This window comes from Rhinopithecus roxellana, chromosome 13, assembly GCF_007565055.1.
Source record: "Rhinopithecus roxellana isolate Shanxi Qingling chromosome 13, ASM756505v1, whole genome shotgun sequence".
Taxonomy (NCBI): Eukaryota; Metazoa; Chordata; class Mammalia; order Primates; family Cercopithecidae; genus Rhinopithecus; species Rhinopithecus roxellana.
This window is the reverse complement of record NC_044561.1, coordinates 9,725,113-9,732,242: the sequence shown is the minus strand read 5'-3', so window position 1 is coordinate 9,732,242 and position 7,130 is coordinate 9,725,113. Positions and strand designations below refer to the sequence as shown.

The following is a 7,130-nucleotide window of genomic DNA, read 5'->3' as shown; positions in this document are numbered from 1 at the left end:
GGAAATGGAGTCTCACGCATAGGCCTGTGGGAAATGAAGTTCCCCGCCGAGGACGAAGCGGTCTCAGCTCCGCCCGGCTGGGAGACACACGCCCCTCTTCCAGTGCAGCTGTCGGACAGGGCAGGTGCTCCCGCAGCAGGGCCGCGCCTGACAGCCTGCATTTTCTGCGACTCTTCAGTGTGCTGGCCTTATCTAGTCCCTGACATCCAGACCCCTCTGGGATGCCGGGCCAAGCTGCCAGCTATCTGCTATCTGTAGTAATGTTAGGGAGAGAGTGTTTATCAAATATGTGTGGGTACCCACTGTGTGCCAGTGCAATGTGATCTGGGATCTGCTTTCCTGCGACTGCCTGCTAGCGCCGCCCCTGAAGAGCGACCAGATGGACTCTCATCACCACTTCGCTCTTAGATTTTTTTGAATCTCACATGTCACCAATGGCTGTATTTGGGGGTTGCGGATGTATTTGGAGGCCCCTAAACCACGTTTATCAATTTTTAGACATGGGCTTTCCCCTTTGACCAGCAACCATGTCCCCTTCATGGAGAACTCAGCCCAGCTAGTAGCTGGAGGCCAGATGTCAAACGAATTTGATAGGTGAAGGTGAGCGAGCTGAAGGTGGGATGAGGGGTTATGGGGGCCTGAGAATACTTTTAGGAATGTAAAAGTTCTGCCTCCTGGCAACTATGGGGCCTTTATCTGTTACCCTGAGGAGGGAGGTGACGTGAGGAAAATCTGGAGCCCAAGTGGTTCATAAGTACCAGGTGGACACCAACCAATATGGACCTCAGAGTGTGGACTGGCACCTACTGAAGCCTAAGTGCCAAGCCCCTGCTAGGTACTGTACACCCCTTGATACTGTGCCCCAGACAGGAGGTTGAGGGTGGTAGGGAGTGGGTAGGAGAGGAGTGAGCATTCTCCCCAAAGAGGCCTCTCTTGCCAACAGGGTTTCAGGTCTTGTGTTGAAGCGAGAGCTGTTCATGTTTTCAAACATTTTCTGCTCTAATACTCCCAAAGTTAATTTTTCTTTTTTTCTTTTTTTGAGATGGAATTTAGCCCTTCTTGGCCAGGCTGGAGTGCAATGGCACCATCTCAGCTCACTACAACCTCTGCCTCTGCCTCCCGGGTTCAAGCAATTCTCCCACCTCAGCCTCCCCAGTAGCTGGGATGACAAGTATACCCCACCATGCCCAGCTAATTTTTGTATTTTTAGTAGAGACAGGATTCCACCGTGTTGGCCAGGCTGGTCTCGAACTCCTGACCTCAGGTGATCCACCTACCTCGGCCTCCCAAAGTGCTGGGATTATAGACATAAGCCACCGCACCTGGTGGCAAAACTAATTTTTTTTTTTTTTTTTTTTTTGAGATGGAGTATCGCCCTGTCGCCCAGGCTGGAGTGCTGTGATGCCATCTCGGCTCACTGCAACCTCTGCCTCCCGGGTTCAAGTGATTCTCCTGCCTCTGCCTCCCAAGTAACTGGGATTACACATGTCTGCCACCAAGCCTGGCTAATTTTTTGTATGGTTAATAGAGACAGGGCTTCACCATCTTGGCCAGGCTGAAAACTAATTTTTTTTTTTTTTTTTTTTTTTTGAGGCGGAGTCTCGCTCTGTCGCCTGGTCTGGAGTGCAGTGGCCAGATCTCAGCTCACTGCAAGCTCTGCCTCCCGGGTTTACGCCATTCTCCTGCCTCAGCCTCCCGAGTAGCTGGGACTACAGGCGCCCGCCACCTCGCCCGGCTAGTTTTTGTATTTTTAGTAGAGACGGGGTTTCACCGTGTTAGCCAGGATGGTCTCGATCTCCTGACTTCGTAATCCGCCCGTCTCGGCCTCCCAAAGTGCTGGGATTACAGGCTTGAGCCACCGAGCCCGGCCTGAAAACTAATTTTTAAAAACTGTATCTAGAGTGATCATCTTGTCCGGGGTCGCCCAGGAAATGCCACATTTTAGTGTTCTTTTACTTTTTTTTTTGAGACAGAGTCTCGCTGACACCCAGACTGGAGTGCAGTGGCGCGATCTCGGCTCACTGCATCCTCTGCCTCTCGGGTTCAAGTGATTCTCCTGCCTCAGCCTCCTGAGTATCTGCGACTACAAGCACCTAGCACCACAACTGGGTAATTTTTGTATTTTTGGTGGACACAGGGTTTCACCATGTTGGCCAGGATGTTCTCAATCTCCTGACCTGGTGATCCACCCGCCCTGGCCTCCCAAAGTGTTGGGATTACAGGCGTGAGCCACCGTGCCTGGACCTGTTTTGTTTTGTTTTTGAGACAGTCTCGCTAGGTCGGCCAGGCTGGAGTGCAGTGGCACGATCTCCACTCACTGCAGCCTCTGCCTCCCAGGTTCAAGTGATTCTCATGCCTCAGCCTCCCCAGTAGCTGGGACTACAGGTGTGTGCCACCACACCCAACTAATTTTTTTTTTTTTTTTTTTTTTTTTTTTTTTTTTTTTTTTTTTTTTTAGTAAAGATGGGGTTTCACCATGTTGCCCAGGCTGGTCTTGAACTCCTGACAGGTGATCTGCCTGTCTCAGCCTCCCAAAGTGCTGGGATTACAGGTGTGAGCCACTGTGCCCAGCCCCAGGTTTAAATTTTGAAAGTTCTGTGTTCTGGCTGGGCGTGGTGGCTCACGCCTGTAATCCCAGCACTTTGGGAGGCCGAGGCAGGTGGATCACCTGAGGTCAGGAGTTCCAGACCAGCCTGGTCAACATGCTGAAACCCCATCTCTACTAAAAATACAAAAGTAGTTAGGCATGGTGTTGCGCACCTGTAATCCCAGCTACTCGGGTGGCTGAGGCATGAGAATCACTTGAACCCAGGAGGTAGAGGTTGCAGTGAGCTGAGATCGTGCCATTGCACTGCAGCCTGGGCGACAAGAGCGAAACTGTCTCAAACAAACGAACGAACAGGTTAATAGGGTACTCAGGACAACCCTCCCTCTTCTGCACTGTGGTTGATGGAGCCACAGACACATAATTCACAGACATAGGCAGAGAGAGGCCTGGAACTTTGCCAGGAGTTTGTCATCACAATAAAATTGAGTGACTATTCCCTTTGGTATTTTCCCCAGAGCTCTTTTTCTACTTGTCCCTGCATTGGGTTGGTGGTGCCCAGGGCAATGATCCCTGTTGAGAGTCTGGATGGATGACCTGGAAAGGTGGACCAGGGAAAGTAGGAGGCCATGGGAAGGTTGATCCTGAAGTGGACTTACCCTCTCTTGACAATGTAGACCCTCCTGGGATCCCCCGTCTGGATGTTGATGGTTTAGGTGTCTGAGAATAAATGGAGGAAGCCGAGGGTATGCAGAGGCCAGACCTGCATCCCACACTATGTTCTGGGGATCCTCTTCTCGGGGGAGATCCTCACTGCTCATGTGGCCATGTCTCTAGTCTCCAGGTTCCTGCAGGCTACTGTGCCAAGGCTGTTTCCACTCAATGGCCACATATTTCCTGGACACCATTCTTGGCTCTGCAGGAGGTAGGAGCTGGAAGCTTCCCAGGCAGATCAAGCTTCCCCCTCAAGAGCTTAGCACAAGCCCTTTGAGCCTATGGCTGTCTCCCTACAGCCTCACCTCTAATCTTCCTCCTTACTTTGGCACTCAGTCCCTGGGAGGTGGTAACCTGCCCCGCATTCCATCCTAGCACCAGCCAGATGTAACTCCTCTGTGTGTTTGGCCCAGAGACTGTAATCACTTATGTATGTGGAGGTAGGGAGGGAGTGGTTGTTTTTTCTTTTCTTTTCTTTTTTGAGCTGGAGTCTCACTCTGTTGCCAAGGCTGGAGTGCAGTCATGCATTCTTGACTCATTGCAACCTCCACCTACTGGGTTCAAGCAATTCTCCTGCCTCAGCCTCCCAAGTAGCTGGGACTACAGGCATGCGCTGCTATGCCTCGCAAATTTTTTGTATTTTAGTAGAGACAGGGTTTCACCATGTTGCCCAGGCTGATCTCGAACTCCTGAGTTCAGGCAATCCGCCATCCTTGGCCTCCCAAAGTGCTGGGATTACAGACATGAGCCACCACGCCCGGCGGTTATTGTTTCTAAAAGCCATACATGGTAGAAACTTTAGAAAGGCCCAAACATTATGAATCCCATCAGCCAGAGGCAGCATTGTCAGTATTTTGGTAAATTTTCTTGTCCTCTCTGTTCCTTTAAAAACTGTAATGGGGGCCAGGCACAGTGGCGCACATCTAGAATCCCAGCACTTTGGGAGGCCGAGGTGGGCCGATCACCTGAGGTCAGGAGTTCAAGAGCACTCTGGGCAACATGGTGAAACCCCGTGTCTACTAAAAATACAAAAATTAGCTGGGCGTGGTGGCACATGTCTGTAATCCAGCTACTTGGGAGGCTGAAGCAGGAGGATCACTTGAACCCGGGAGGCAGAGGTTGCAGTGAGCCGAGATGGCACCACTGCCCTCAAGCATGGGCAACAGAGTGAGACTCCGTCTCAAACAAACAAACAAACAAACAAAAAATGTAATGGATCATGCTGTAGATGCCATTTGAATCCTGTGTTGTAAACCTAATGTTAGAGCCTAGGTATTTTCATAAGTATTAATTTATTATTAACTAAAATTTTCATTAAAATTTAATTATAATTTTGATTATAGAATTACATCATGGGTAAATCTATATACCACCAAGTGTAACAGATTTAAAAGGCAATTTTAAGGCCAAGCGGGTGCGGTGGCTCACACCTGTAATCCTAGCACTTTGGGAGGCTGAGGTGGGTGGATCACCTGAGGTCAGGAATTTGAGACCAGCCTGGTCAAATGGTGAAATCCCATCTCTACTAAAAATACAAAAATTAGCTAGGTGTGGGGGCGTGTGCCTGTAGAGGCAGGAGAACTGCTTGAACCCGGGAGGTAGAGGTTGCAGTGAGCCAAGATTGCACCAGGGCCTGGTGTCACTCCAGCCTGGGTGACAGAGCGAGACTGCATCTCAAAAAAAAAAAAAACCAGTATCATATGCCATATCTATGAATCTCTCACGCCTTGCTCACTCCAACGTTCTTGGACATGTAAGTTGACAGTGTCATCTTGGTGCACAGTTTCAGAAATTGTCCTGAATCCAGGCTTTAGAAATGTATCCTGGGGCTGGACGCAGTGGCTCATGCCTATAATCCTAGCACTTTGGGAGGCTGAGGCAGGCAGATCACTTGAGGTCAGGAGTTTGAGACCAGCCTGGTCAACAATGCCAAACCCTATCTCTACTAGAAATACAAAAAGTAGCCAGGTGTTGTGGCACATGCTTGTAATCCCAGCTACTGAGGAGGTTGAGGCAGGAGGAGGATCACTTGAACCTGGGATGGGGAAGCTGCAAGTGAGCCGAGATGGAGCCACTGCACTCCAAGCCTGGGTGACAGTGTGAGACTCTGTTTCCAAAAAAAAAAAATGCATCCGGGATCTGTACATCCACGGGTGCTGATATGGTTTGGCTGTGTCTGCAATGAAATCTCAACTTGAATTGTAGCTCCCAGAATTCCCAAGTGTTGTGGGAGGGACTCAGGGGAAGGTAATTGAATCAAGGGGCAGGTCTTTCCCAAAAATAAGTCTCAGGAGAGCTGATGGGTTTATCAGGGGTTTCTGCTTTTGCTTCTTCCTCATTTTCTCTGGCCCTCACCATGTAAGAAGTGCTTTTCACCTCCCGCCATGATTCTGAGGCCTCCCCAGCCATATGGGACTGTAAGTCCAATTTAACTTCTTTTACTTCCCAGTCTTGGGTATGTCTTTATCAGCAGCATGAAAACAAAATAATAGTTGCTGTCACAGCAGATGTTGGTGCTCCTGTTCTCCGGTCTTAGCGAATCATGCACATGAAAGTGCTCATCCAGATGGGATATGAGCCTCTTCCCCCAACAGGAGAAATATTTTGGGGTGGCAAGTATGTCAGCTTTCTTGTTTCTTTTGTTATGCTCTGAACATTGCCAGCATTGACAGGAGGCATGGGTTGCTCACAGGCTTAACTCCATGACTGCATCCGGGGGTCCTCGGAACTGTGGTCCATGGTAGAGTTTTACAGTATTACCAGGAGTGTGACAAGGGTGAGAAGTTAGGACCTGGATATGAACAAAAAGAAATCTCATCTTCCTTTGACCAAATCATCAAGGAAACAACTCAAGAGATGATCGCTTGTTCAGCTGCTGCCCTCATCACGTCCCTTCCATGTGCTCACTCTAAGATCTATGGCACAATTCACTGGGAAAGAATCCAAGTTCTGTGGACTTTGTGACACCATTTATCAGAAAGAGGGTATCCTAGGATTTTTCCCAGGTCTTGTTCCTCACCTCCTAGGTGACATCATTTCTTTGTGGCTGTGTGACCCACTAGCCTACCACCTTGTTGATACCCATGCAATGGACAGTGAGGTTTCTACCATGAATGACATGAAGAGTTATTCTCAAGCTGTCACGGGATTTTTTTGCCAGTATGTTGACCTATCCCTTTGTGCTTGTCTCCCATCTTATGGCTGTTAACAACTGTGGTCTTGCTGGTGGACGCCCTCCTTACTCCCCAATATATACTTCTTGGATAGATTGCTGAGGCATGCTACAAAGAGAGGAAATATGAGCCTAGGAAATAGCTTGTTTTTCCAGACACAAACCCTTTGGGAAGAGAAGACTTATTGTTGTGACCTGAGAATGTTAATTTGAAGATGTGGGGCAGGGACTGTGACATTTCTATAGTTTCAGATGCACAGGATTAGGGGAGAGAATGTTGATTTGTATATAATTTGGCATGCTTTCTAAATAATCATTTACTCTCGGGGAAAAGCAGAAATGCATCCTGGGTCTCAGGGACAAACATATTAAGGCTCTTTATATAATTTCACACATTACAGATATTATAGGATAATTTTCAAAAATAGGAGGCCGAGGTCGGAGGATTGCCTGAGCTCAGGAGTGAACCCAGGAGGAGTTGGAGGCTGCAGTGAGCTATGATTTCACCACTGCACTCCAACCTGGGTAACAATGAGACCCTGTCTGAGGAAAAAAAAATCAAAAATAGGTAAAACCATAACTCTTACACTGATATTAACTCATGTTAAAAAACAAGGTTTCACTTGGGCCACAAAACAAGACCTGATCTCTACAAAAAAATAAAATTAGCCACGTGTGGTGGCACACATCTGTAGTCCC

General features: G+C 48.6%; 1 pseudogene; it reads left to right on the top strand.

The window, feature by feature from the left end:
- The first annotated feature begins 5,801 nt into the window (after positions 1-5,801).
- Positions 5,802-6,644, top strand: LOC104666861 (annotated as a pseudogene).
- The last annotated feature ends 486 nt before the right edge of the window (positions 6,645-7,130 follow it).